Here is a 14,218-nt window from a genome sequence, read left to right on the forward strand (position 1 = left end):
GTGGTTCAAGTCATTGTTGCGTTAACAATAGTCTATAGAAGTGTTTTAAATTAATTCCAGAATTAATTTGTTGTTATTTTGATGACGGATACCAAATATATGGTCACTTAGTCATATTCAAATTGATTCAATGTTAATTAATTCATAAATGACAAAATCGTTAAAATATTTCAAATACTTTAGAAATGATTTTATAAAATTGGAAGCTTTTTTTAATACCTTATGTATGTAAAAGTTCTGTGTGTTCACATTAGCTTTGTCGTAAATATTTATAAACAAAGTGCATAAAATATAAGTGGCAGATACTGTTACCTCATTTTAAAGTAGATAATATCTGTTCAAGCGAAGCACCTGAGCATCCCCTTTTAGTGAATAAATACTCTTTAAAGTTGTTCAGGAAAACGAGAAGAGGACAGTCTATTGAAATTGTCAATTGCTTGCTTTCGAATTGCAGTTTGCTATTTTGTTCGAGAGACGCTAAATAATAAAAAACTAATTCTCTATTTGAGCAGATGTTGATTAAAAAAATTAAGAAATAGTAATAATAACCTATTGTTTTATATAAAAAATGTACATATACGCATGAGGTTATATTTAAAAAAAAAGTACTATTATTTCATTTATTGATTGAACATGTGAACGTGTGTACGTGATAAGAAAAGAAAATACGTATTCATTTTGACATTAAGCAAAATTTAATTTAGAAAGAATCTAGTGATAAGAATCGTAGAATGTTTTGACATTGGCCAAAACATTCTACGATTCCAGTACGAATGAAGCCATAACTTATAAAAAAAATAATCTAGTGGGCATACTCTTATACGTTTGGAGTGACAACACAAATTTTAAATTTAATTTTAGTAGAAAAATAATAAACAAATTAGGTATTAGGCAAACTAGAATATGATACATAATACCAAGACTTCAAAGTTTTGTGTGGGAGTGTTCCTAATACATTAAATATTATTCTTTGCGTTTTATTATATCAAATGATTATATTATTATGCTTCATTAATTTAATTGAAATATTAGAAAGTCTCAATTAATAATAAACAATATAAAACACAGCCATGTCTTAATATTTGTTGATAAATAATACCCTAAAAAAAACTGAAACGTTAAAACGAATAAAAACATTATAATAACGAACGTATTATTCAACGATCCTATCAAAACGAAAAAGCTGGTCCATATCGCGGACCTGACGAGGTACAATATTTCGTTACGCCACATGGGAGCCATTTCAAGCCTTCATTCATAACTGATTTGAATTTTAAATTGCTTCTTTTAAACGTTAACATGTATGTGTATCTTATTTTTTTTAAATATTAGCTACAGTTTGTGATTACATAAAACGTAAGTGGAAACCTAAATTTGTCCAAAGAAATTTAAAGAATTATTTCATATTGGAACTATTACAAAATCGTAATGTGGAAATGTAAAGTTAAATAAATTATAACTAAAGATAAAGATATAAAAAATATTTATATTTTACACGTCCCATGTGTTTAAAATACAGGGTACCGTAATTAAAATAATATATTAATTATATGTTATGTACACTAAAATATGTATTATAAGTGAGATGTCCAGGACACTAATTGAGAATAGTAATTTAGTAATAAGTATCTAAAGCATTCTTTAATAATCTCTAAAATATAATATAAGAAGTACTTAACCTACTTTTAAACTCTGGGTACTTGTTTCCGAAAGCGATATCTAAACTCCAAATAATGTACGATCCACTCAGTTCAATGAGAATCAATTTCTGACGTATTTTACTAAACTGTCTGAATAAAATTATATCCATTATTCATCTAAATTCATATTATCAATTATATCCAACATTCTTCTGACACTTATATAATTTGGTAAAGCAAATGAACATAATGTGCAGTGGGCGGACAACGGCCAGACAAAGGTTTAGGACTACAAAACTTCTTAGACATACGCATAAAACAAATTTCTTTTGTAAAACTTATAATCTACAGCTTACTATACGTGATCGTCCCGATTTTTGTAGAGCGATTACATTATGTTTCTTGTATGTTATCAGGAATCTTTCAGTGCATATGGCCAGATGCCCAATGTTCTGATGAAGATTGTTCAAAGCTATCATGTCATTCGCTTCATCATATTTTAATCCTACAACGATATCATCTCTGCGATATTCGTTATTTTTTTTATATAAGTTTTACCTTTGTAACACAATCTCCTGTAGATTAGCAAACAATTTCTAAAAAGTAATATGATGCCGCCGTGTCCCGTGTGTCCTTCTAGATTCTTCTTTTTTATATTTTATATGGCTAGCACTAAATTTGGCTCCGCATAAGTTTAGACCAAAATCCTACACGACAAATTAGAAGAGTTAAATTTTATTCTCAACATTACTAAACTATTACAACCAAAAAATTTTATACAGTATAAATAAATGTGTGTAATATTTCCGCGTGAACATTATTATACATTTTTAAATAAAAATTTAAAATAATAAAATCACGAAGTTACATTAAATTCAAACATCAGTTTTGTTTAGAATTGTTATTTATCTACGGATTGCGGAATTGAAGTTATATTTTGTATAAAGTTACTCGTCACGGATAACAGATGCCACCGTTAGTTGGTTCCTATTCATATTTTGTTTTAGCTTGAACATTAGTCTGCATTTATTCATAGAATGTTTATCTATAAACACCACAAACATGTGATAAATGAAACTAAGTTTTCCGGATACAAAGGATACAACGGATACTGCCGTGATCAGGGTTGTTGTAAAAGAACCGGAACGTAGATAATGTAGATATAAAATAATAAATAAAATGTAATATCAAAAAAACTTAATTTCATTTAAATGTGTACCATCATATGTGATGAGGTTTCTAGTCATCCTTAAATTTTTATACTAAATAATTAATCGTATGTAATATTTAAATATAACACATTAGTTTTACGAAAAACAGAGGAGCTTCTCATGTAAATAAAACTTAGATCATGTCAGTTTTACACAGTACTATCATTGTGAATATTATTTTGCAGCTGCTACATTTGGTATTCTAAGCGTTTCGTAATCACTTTGCGTAAATCAAAACCCATAACTTTAAAATTCATTTATAAAAATAATGCATATATCTCCTTATTGCTTGGATATACATTTCATGTTCTATTATGTGTATAGAACAATGCCGGAGAAAAATATGTATAAAGGGAGGGAATCTGAGAAGACGGTGTAATTTATTCCTTTCATCAGATGATTTAAAGCTCACTTATCTGGTTCAACGCTAGTCGTTTTATCCTATTTAACGTTCCCATTTCCTCGACCTTCTTTACGAGATCCCTAGAGAGTTTAGTTCAGCATCGTTAAGACAAGTATCAAAATATGCTTCGTCACTTATTACAAAGAGTAGCACTACTTCTCAAAAACAAACTCTCTTTTTAAATCTAATGTTAATAACAAATTGTTTAAATTATTTTTAATCTCGGAATATTTTATAATTGTAAGTTTAATGTTATTTACATTATATTTAATCAGTTATTACTATTTGGGAATTCTTAAAAATATACTAGCGCCATCTGCATGTTGGTTGTAATAGAGAAAATTCATGTCACTAGTATTTCTTTATGGTACCTAATTTAATAGTCCCAATGTTTTAAAATCCGTATGATTTACAATTAGAACCGCAACATGTTTAACATAATAATTAATTTTTTATTCTTTATTACAACCTATTAGGAGGGAACACTAACGCCCTCTGTATGATATGGTAATCTTGAATATTATAAAATAAGATGTAAATACTGGATGGGGAATTTAAATTTTTTGTTCATAAATAAGACTTCATATTCACAATACTTTTCTCTTCGCCTAGATATTGAATATTGTATTGCATATTAATTTTAAAATATTGTACACTATGCATAAGAAGTGAGACAATTATAATAATGAGAAAAATTATTAATGCGAAAGTAAAATTTACTGAAACTTAGTAAAATGCGAAATATCCAAAACTCACTTGAATGCATTAATTTTAAGTTAAATTTGCAGATATAATCTGCACCTTCAAGGCCAGCCACGTATTTATACTCCTAATGATGCAAGCCTCTATTGGCGACAATGACCACTTACAATCAGGTCTGATGTATTGCTTTCTATGGCACATGAAAAATAAAATTTCAGATAAAATTTTAAAATGTAAATTGACTATTGTTCTCTTATACTGATAGCCGTAACTACATATGGGGTTTTCCAATAGGGACGCTTGAACTTTGACAGCTGATTGCGGCCATGTTGTTTGAGTGACAGCTGTCAAATGCAATGTGTTATATTCATTCCGTCCTCCCAAACCACCATGGCAGGTTACAGTGTCGAGCAGCACGTGCAAATCATAAAATTGTTTTATGAAAATGGGTCTTCAGTTCGAGCAACGTTCCGCGCACTTCGCCCGTTTTACGGTCGCGATGATCGTCCTGCCGAGTCGACTATCCGTCGATTGGTGGACAAATTCGAGTCAACCGGGTCAGTTAACAATCAGCCGGTTCCCGTGCGTCAACGTAACGCGAGATCTGCCGAGAATATCGCCGCTGTGCGCGACAGTGTCCTCGAAAACCCGCGGCAGTCAATTCCGCGTCGCGCACAGGAACTCGGCCTTTCGCAGACGACAACTTGGCGAATTTTGCGTTGTGACTTGAGCCTGCACCCGTACAAGATCCAGCTGACCCAAGAGCTCAAGGTTAATGACCATAGACAGCGCCGTGTGTTCGCTGACTGGGCATTAGAGCAGTTGGAAGTTGACGCCGATTTTGGCAAAAAAAACATCTTCAGCGACGAGGCGCATTTTTGGATGAATGGCTATGTCAACAAGCAAAATTGCCGTATTTGGGACGAGACCAATCCACACGAGGTTCACCAAGTGGCAATGCACCCGCAGAAAGTGACTGTTTGGTGCGGATTTTGGGCCGGAGGCGTGATTGGTCCGTATTTTTTCGAAAACGATAATGGTGTGGCCGTCACCGTCAATGGTGAGCGATACCGGTCGATGATAACCAACTTCTTTTGGCCTGAAATCGAGAATATGGATCTGGACAACATGTGGTTTCAACAGGACGGCGCTACGTGCCACACAGCACACGCTACGATGGAAGTTCTGCACGAGCAATTTCTGGACATGGTCATCTCGCGCGGAGGCGACGTGAACTGGCCACCGAGATCGTGCGATTTGACCCCGCTGGACTTTTTCTTGTGGGGTTTTCTTAAGTCGCAGGTCTATGCCAACAAGCCGCAAACCACCGATGCCCTCAAAGTCAACATACGCCACGCCATCGATCAAATACAGCCCGATTTGTGCGCCAGAGTCATCGAAAATTGGACCTTTCGTGTGCGCGCCACCAACCGAAGCCGTGGCGGTCATTTGAATGATGTCATATTCCATACATAATGGGGTCGATAGACCTTCCAAATAAAAAAAAAATTTTGCAAATATCTTTCCTACATGTATTTTTTTTTGCATTTCAAAGATCAAGCGCCCTTAATGGAAAACCCTATACTTTGTGTCGAGGGTATTTTTACTTTTCTGTGATAATTCAGTTTATTACTTATTTTTATGTCCTAGACGGAAATCGAGGTCACTGTTTATAAAATAGCTCACTGTTTTCGGGAAGTGGTGCATTTACAAAGGCTTGTTATTCGTGTCTACACAACAGTTCTTAGTATTGGCTTCACTACATTTAATCAAAATACTAAAAGAAAATATACAAATAAGGTTTATTACAATATAAATCTCAAAGAAAAAATTTTTTTTTTTATTGTTCTGATTAAAATTTCAACTTGAATAAATGTATGAACAGTCATATTCTTAAAAATATTACTAAGATATAAAATGTTACATGTTTTACACTATATTAATAAATATTTTATTAAATTAGTACTGTTATTATATGTGGGTGAAGACTATATCCAATGGACTTTTTAGGTAATAAGAGTGACAAAAATCGGATCGCTTATTCAAAAGCCAGAGACATAAAGAAATACCATTTTTCTTTTTAATTTAAAGGGACAAGTAAAGTACTGTGCACACACAAGTGCTTATAAAAATATTTTTATTTAAATAAAAATTATATAAAATAAAGAAATTAATAATTAGACTGCTTTGATAAGTCCGATTTACTATTAAATTTAATTAGTTTTTATAGGTTTGTTTGTTGTGTTTGTTTGTTTTTTTGTTTGTTTGTTTTAATAATATTTTAGAAAATTGTTTGGCGAGTGCAGTTGTTGTATCAGATGTAGTTCGGGGTGTCATAATTACGAAATGGCTTGTTTCGAGCATTAATTTTCTGGTAAAGTGCTTACTTAATTATTATTTCTTTTTACGTTATGCAATTAATTGAATTTTTATGATTATTTGAAACCAGCATAGCTTTTGTTTATAGTAAATAGATTTAAATGTATTGTAAAGTTAAAAATGATTGTGTAATAGTATAATTAGTTTATAAGTAATTGTATAACTAGTTTTAAAATATGTATAAATATGTATAAATTAAACTTCACTTTAAATATTTTTTGTATAGAGAAATGATTTATATACAAAATACATCGCGTTTGCTTTCTTGCCTACAAGTCATTAGACTAATTTAAGGTATGTGTATAAATTGATAATATAAACATTAATGTACTGTTAATTTATTTCATAAGTATACTTCTCAATTTTTTTTATTCTCAAAATTTTCAATTTTGTGACTATCTTGACAATATTACTTCATAAAACGTATTTTTTTTTATTTCTGTTTTAAATTCTAAATTGCCATATTAAGACGACGCGATAAAAACTGGTGAAGATAAGTTTGACTTAAAATGTTGTAACATATCTCAACTGTAAAACTGGCTTCATAACTTTTTATGTCAACAGTCATATTGGAGATTTTTCCTTTTGCCTAACTCCCTTCTCATCTTAAATTTTTTACTGGATTAATGTAGTAATAAATATTTGAGAACGTAATATTAAATTTTATTGTCTATCAATTTAAAATTTGCTATATACAAATGATTCAATTTTAAAATACCTTAACTGTAAATAAAACCAATAATAAATTACTTCTAAAATGATATGTTGTTCAAACTATCATACAACTGGTCACACACATTCAGTATAGACTGTGATATGATTTACTGTAAATTAGCTTTTACTTAAGCAGACTCGAATAGTTTCTTGAAGGAATTCTTGTGATATTATAAAGTTTTATAAGATTATTATTTTGCTTTGGAAATATATTACTTCGAAATTTAATGGATAGATCGTTTTTGTTTATATAATTTGACAATTGTCTTGTTATAAATGTATTCTTATTGATAAAATATACAACTCAGCCCACATTTTATATATTTTTTAAATAATTGAACCAATTAACCACAAACCTGAATACTCGGGATCGTGATAGGGATTGGGATCGGGATAGCGATAAAAGTTCAAAAAACATTACGCCCGTTGAACCCGAACTGCACTTCATGGTTCCACCCGTGTAGTTTTGGAATTGGGATAAAAGGTAGCTTATGTCCTTCTCCAGGGTTCCATCTATCTTTAAACCAAAATTTATCAAAATTGGTTCAGTTGTTTAGACGTTCAAAGGCACCAGGCAAACAGACAGACCAACAAACGGATAGACTGGTATAGTTACTTTAGTATTTATAATATTAGTAGGAATAATTTTAAAATTAAATGGAATATAATTGTCGTAAATCCTATTTTTATACGATATTTAAAAGTTATCTAATTTGAAAAGTACTTCAAATGAACTTTGTCCCTAATGTCTCTTCAAATAATTTCGTTGACGATCTCCGTTCACCATCCATTAATCGTCATCCTCGGTATTTATGAACTTTGTCAAAACCAGAAAGGGGCAATCATCTTGACCTCAATAATTAAGACTTTATATTTAGCATCCGAAATATTGTTACAAAAAAAAAAAAAAATATTTAAGAACCAAGTTATTTTCTATTAATCTCCGACATTTAAATGAAACTAATATTTTTCGGATAAACTACGCGTGATTTATTTTTGTAAAAAACTACATACTCCCGACGTTTCGGTTACTTTTCAGCAACCGTGATCACGGGCAGACGAGATGTGAATCATTCACAGTTTACAAAAATAAGTTAGTAGTAGTAGTAAGTTAGTTTTTTACAAAAATAAATCACGCGTAGTTTATCCGAGAAATAATAGTTTCATTGAAATGAATAAAACTCGCGAAAACCTTAGATCTCATAATCTCCGACATGCTAAGGATTTAAATATTTTTATTCATAATATCATTTAACACTGACAAAACGTTTATCAAACTTATCTAGAAAAAATGTTTCTGCTATTTAATTAACGTTAACATATAATACAATTGAATTTCTTCCTGTTATGTGCAATCGGGGTTTTTAATTTCTTTCGTAGTTTTTCAGTATTTTGACACCGTTTTTAACACGCGCAGATGATGATTTTATTAATATCAGTGGATTTATTTATGTCAATAAATATAGTGAAATTAATGAACGGCCTAATAAGACGTATCGCATTCAATTAATTTTACTAGCTCTTGTCATAAAGGAGATAAACCACTAATCTCAGATAGGATCAGCTAAATGGTCCGCGAAGTAAAGCGGTTAAGCTCAATGACGTCACAGAAATGACATCATTTTGAATTGGGCGTAATGTTGAACAGTATTAGTACTTTTATTACATAAAGTAGCAGCAGACTTGTCGGACGTAGCCCTGTCATGTCAAAGATATTATTCCTACCAAGGAGATGGGCTAGGGCTATAGTTGTTTTCTTATTGGTCACTTAGAATTTTAAGATTAAGTCGTTAATTCCGACAATACTAATAGTTACTGAAATAAATTAAAACGTCGACTCTAAAGTTTACAGTTATGTGATCTTTGTAGTTGATATTAAAATTGTGCGATCTGTATTAAAACAGAGAGACTACTGTTAATTATTTGAAAATTGCTTAGCAAAGAGTACATTATAATGTAAGAATTCAAGTTGTTAAGTCTTCTTAAATGTTGAATATTTTTGAGATTTTTTTCTTTTATTTTTTTAATGTAAAACCAATCAGAAACCCAACAAAAATCACAGTGGATGATATTGCTATATACATATATATGTATATCATTACGTAACACCTACATACATACGTACATGATAATTTCATTATACATATTCTAAAATGTATAATTGTAAGCCTTTATATAATTATATTGTTTTACTTTTATATAACTCAAATAATTTAACTGTAATAAAAGAATAACAACAGTTTATTACGGTCGGCGTTTAATATATACATATACTACTTAATTTTAAACTACAGCGTTGCAGCATAGAGCGCTAATTGCATACAAATTGCCACTTGAGCCCTAAATTAGGTACTCCGCGTATGATACTAAGCTGGTTTTAGGAGGTAGATCGAATAATTGATGGAAATTAAATACTATCATAAGATGAGATGTCGTAAATATAGATGTGCTTCTTATTTTTAGATATGAATAAGATTTGTTTTTAATCACAAAACGACTGACATGAACACTGCATCCATTAGGAAACATCGATAAATCTTCTCCTCTAGAAATCTCTAAGAATATTCTAAAATGAAACTGGTAAAGCGTTTTTGTGATTTACTTTGATTTTTCATTTCGGGAAATGAAACTTTAGTCCCCAATGCAAATAACAACGAACACCATAGAAGAATTTCCACAAGGTTTTAATGATTTAAAACAGAAAAGACAGTTTACGTCAATTGTATAATGTTAAACATACCTTAAAACATAAAATTTCATAAGTATTTGGACGTACATACATACTTATATTTATTTATGTACCAAAAGTACAAAATTACAATATTATAAAAAAAATGTGATGCACAATGGAGAACTAATCTCTTATCTCTAAAGAGAACTATACCAGAAACCTTTTAGATAGAGGAAACTAGAAAAGAAATGTGGTGTAGGGAAAAAAAAGAGATAGATATTATACATACATAGATAAATACATTAAAAAACAGATAAAATAAATACAAACCATATAGTCTCGAAATAGTACAAATAAACAAATATTACATATCAGAAGGTAAAAGTGACAGAAGTGGTCTCTTAAGTCGATGTTTAAATGCAAGTACACTTGTACTCTCTTTATAAACAGAAGGTGGGAGTGAGTTCCAAAGTTGATATAGTATAGTGATTGATATGAACTGAAGAGTTGTTAAGAAACAATTCTTCACGTCTATTAAAAAGCATTTTGTAACCTTGACTGATTATGATTTTAAATTCTAGAATATATATTTTTTATTTTATTCTTCGTTATTCATTCATTTGTACATTTGTATTCAATTTCATAATACATGGCTATTGTATCAAAATAATTTTAAATGGTTATATTGTTATATGGCAGCAATCTATATTCATTTACATAAATTACGGGCAAAATATAAATATAAACTAAACTGTTCAAAATAAAACTATATAAGACCCTCGCTTGTGTCAACATTATGGTAAGTAAGATAGATCCATTTGGTCTGAGGTAAAATTTTTCCTAAAAGATAAGGTGTTCTTTTAAAAGATACTTATCAGTATACTTAACTATTTAAAATTTTAAAACCCGGTAATGTCTTTAAAATATGATTTTTTTTTTGTCAAATACATCAGTTGAAAACGTTTCTAAATGTTTTGCGACGAGTTCATTGTTCACACACTTTTTTACGAATGAATGATTGAGTTAAGAGTTCATTTATATCAATGGACGACCAAACATTTCTAATTATTTAAAACACTTTACCAATATTTTTAAAATAAACAAAGAATAGAACCACTAACCTACTTTATCACTTCGAAGCCAAGTTCGAACAACATAGAAATAGTTTTAGTGTTATGAAGCTTAAGAAGCGTATATAAAACTTATATAAAAGTTTAATTTCTACCCACATTACGACGTATAAATACGTGCAAGTAGTCATAATTATTTTCTTATCTATAATTAATATTTAATACTTTTAAAATGAGCATACCGAGTACTTCGATATCTAATACTGCACCACTCGTAGCAGAATGCCCCATCAGCACATACATCTTATTTTATATTATTCAATTTCAAAATTAAAATATCATACAGAGGGCGCTAGTTTCCCTCATAAGAGTTTATGTTATGTAATAAAAGATTTAATGTAATGTAAAACATGTCACGGTTCTAATTTTAAATCGCTAAATAGATTATAAAGCATTTGGACACTTATGATATAATAAAAAAATATTGTTATCATTAATTTACACTATTAAGACAAATAAACAGATGGCGCTAGTTTACTATACTAAGAATTTAGAATCAATAATAATAATAGATTTAATATAATGTAAATATGTTAGACTTATTAGTATAAAGTATTGAGAGATTAAATTATTAAAAAAAAAATTACGTTTAAAATAAAATGATATATTTTTCGGATATACTGCGCGTATTTATTATTTTATTTTATTTCATATTTTACCCGACGTTTCAGTTACTTTAAACAGCCGCGATCACGAACAGACGAGTTGAAAATGTCTGTTATTCATTTTTGTTATTTGTCATTTCCAGCCAACGTTATCTCAATTTGAACTAATTTTTTTTTTCTTGAATTATTTCAATACATTTTTTTTTAATTATTTAAATGTAAAAAAATTTGAAATTTATAAAATTAATAATTTAAATAGATTATAAGAAATTAGGCATCAAATATTTGTAAATCAGATATTCAATGAAATTTAACGTTATTAAATTATTTTCACTTTTTCATCGGTTTATATTATACTGCATTTAATTAAAATAGTTATTTATCCGTAAATAAATACCTCGATTCTTGTCTCCAATGCTATTAAAATATTTAATAAATATTACATATAATAAGTCAAAAAAAGAAATTATATATGTAAGAATTATTATCTACGTACATCGTATTTAAAAATTTTAAAGTAAATATTACCTATACATAATAATTTAATGCTCGTGAAAATTTTAAAAAACGATAAAATAGGGCGTTTTGGAAAATGAGTTTATGAAAAACAGTTCGTTAAAATATCAGTTAAATAATTAATTATAATTCAGATGTAGATTAAACTTTTTCTAGTTCTAACTTAATTGAATTCAAACAAAATGAACCCGCTAATGCTACCGAAGAGCATTTAACTCGAAATGTTATTTTAATTAATTATAATATAAGATTAATTTTAAAGAAATGGATCCTTTTATGGGGAATATATATATATTTCTTTTTTACTGATAAACTATGCTAAATAGAATTATACACAAAACCCAAAACTAAATTCATTCCATCGTCATTCAGATTAGAATTTGTAAAGTGAAATTTGTTGAAATAATACATTGCATTGATTTATTACAGTCTCTTATGCCGACAAACTACAGAATCATATAAATATGTCTGAATAATGTCAAAAATATTTTAGATGCCGCCAAATATATGCAATGAAATTTTTAAACGCGTCAGAAACTTTGTGATGAGATGAGCGAGTGAGTTACTGTGGCTAAAGTTAGGTGTTGGTTTTAAGTTAGGCACATAGAATTTTAGAATGAGCCTTTTAATCCTTAATAAAAGATACCTCAGTGAACTGTCGGAAAAATAGGATAAGAATGTTAAGAGAATGATGGAGAATTAGCAAGGAATCTCATAATATTAGTTATTATTTTACAGGTTAGGGAATTATAACATGACAACTATTCAGTAATCATTATTGACTTCATTTCACATGTATATTGAAATATTGTTGTATCAAGCGACCACACTTCTATCAGATTGGTGAGGACTTTTTTTTATCTATATTAAATGTAACATCTAGCAATCTAGAAAAAAAAACTAATTTTAGAAAAAATCTAACAATCTAACTTATAAGAGGTTAAAAACACAATAGTTGGGCTTCATGATTCACTAACTTCCGCTAAATAAATAGATGTACATTTTTAATTACCCAAGTCATAATACAAATGGTAATTCTATTTCTATATTTTTAAAAAAAAATAAAAAATTAGCATTGTTTTTATACAGGGAATCTTTTATTTTAGCCACTGAACACAAAGAAAGACAAAACAATAAACATGATAAAGTTAACTAACTGTCGCAAAATGTTACCAGCGTACAAAACTGGTCAACTGTAAGTAGGTCACAATCTAAAGTAATTAGAATTCTGACTAAAAAAGGCTAAATTTGTACAATTAAAAACATTGCAAAAAGTTTAGGTTCAAATTTTTCCACGTTTTACTAAAATAAGTTATTTCATATTTAGATTAAACTTATTACGTATACGAAAATAAAAGGCATTTTTTAAATGTTTGAATTAAAAAAAAATCATTTTTTTTTATTAGAACCCTCAATTGTTTACGCTTGAAAAGAGAAAGTTTCTAAATCAGGGAGTATACAGAATAATTCTATGGAGCGAGTCGTTAGAATTACTGTTCTATTTATGCACTACTGCATGTAATATCTTTCAAAACACAACAAAAAGTAAATTATTATGAAATATCCAATATCAATATTATAGTTAATAATCTCTTTTATTTATCTTTATTATCTTTTATTCTAGTTACCATTATTACATTTTAATTATTGTTAACAATTAAATAATATAAATGAGAATTACACATATATTTCGTTAAGGGTAAGGAGTTATATAATAATTTTGGAATAGGAAAATCTAAATCACATCTTCTCCAGATGAATAATTTTGAAGATAAATTTTGGAATATTCCTTCAAAGACACAACTTTGTACAAGAGAGGAAAACTTAAAGGTATAAAAGTTGAAGTGCCCGTCGTTAAAGTTAGTTGGATCGTGTTTAAATTGACACCAATCCGGATAACTTTTTTAATGTAAAATATCACAGTAATTACATTACACTTAAATAAAATACTGATGAAGATAATTGCAAAAGATGATGTAGATATCCGTGCACACAATAATATACCCTATGTAGGTGTAGGTTTTTAATGAAGTCTTTGAGGTTAATCTATGTATAACTTTTTTAAACGTTTTATAATTAAAACTTTTATTACTATAATTCTTTAAAAGATGTAGAAAAAAATATAAGATAGTAAAAGAAAAAAAACTCATATAAAATACGCAAATGATAAAGTCGGTTGAAATTGATGAATACCTTTTTTTTTGTTTTTGCTTTTGTTTTTATTGTCACCTTCATAAGTAAAGGTTT

The sequence above is a fragment of the Danaus plexippus genome, chromosome 12, assembly GCF_018135715.1.
Source record: "Danaus plexippus chromosome 12, MEX_DaPlex, whole genome shotgun sequence".
NCBI classification, from domain to species: Eukaryota; Metazoa; Arthropoda; class Insecta; order Lepidoptera; family Nymphalidae; genus Danaus; species Danaus plexippus.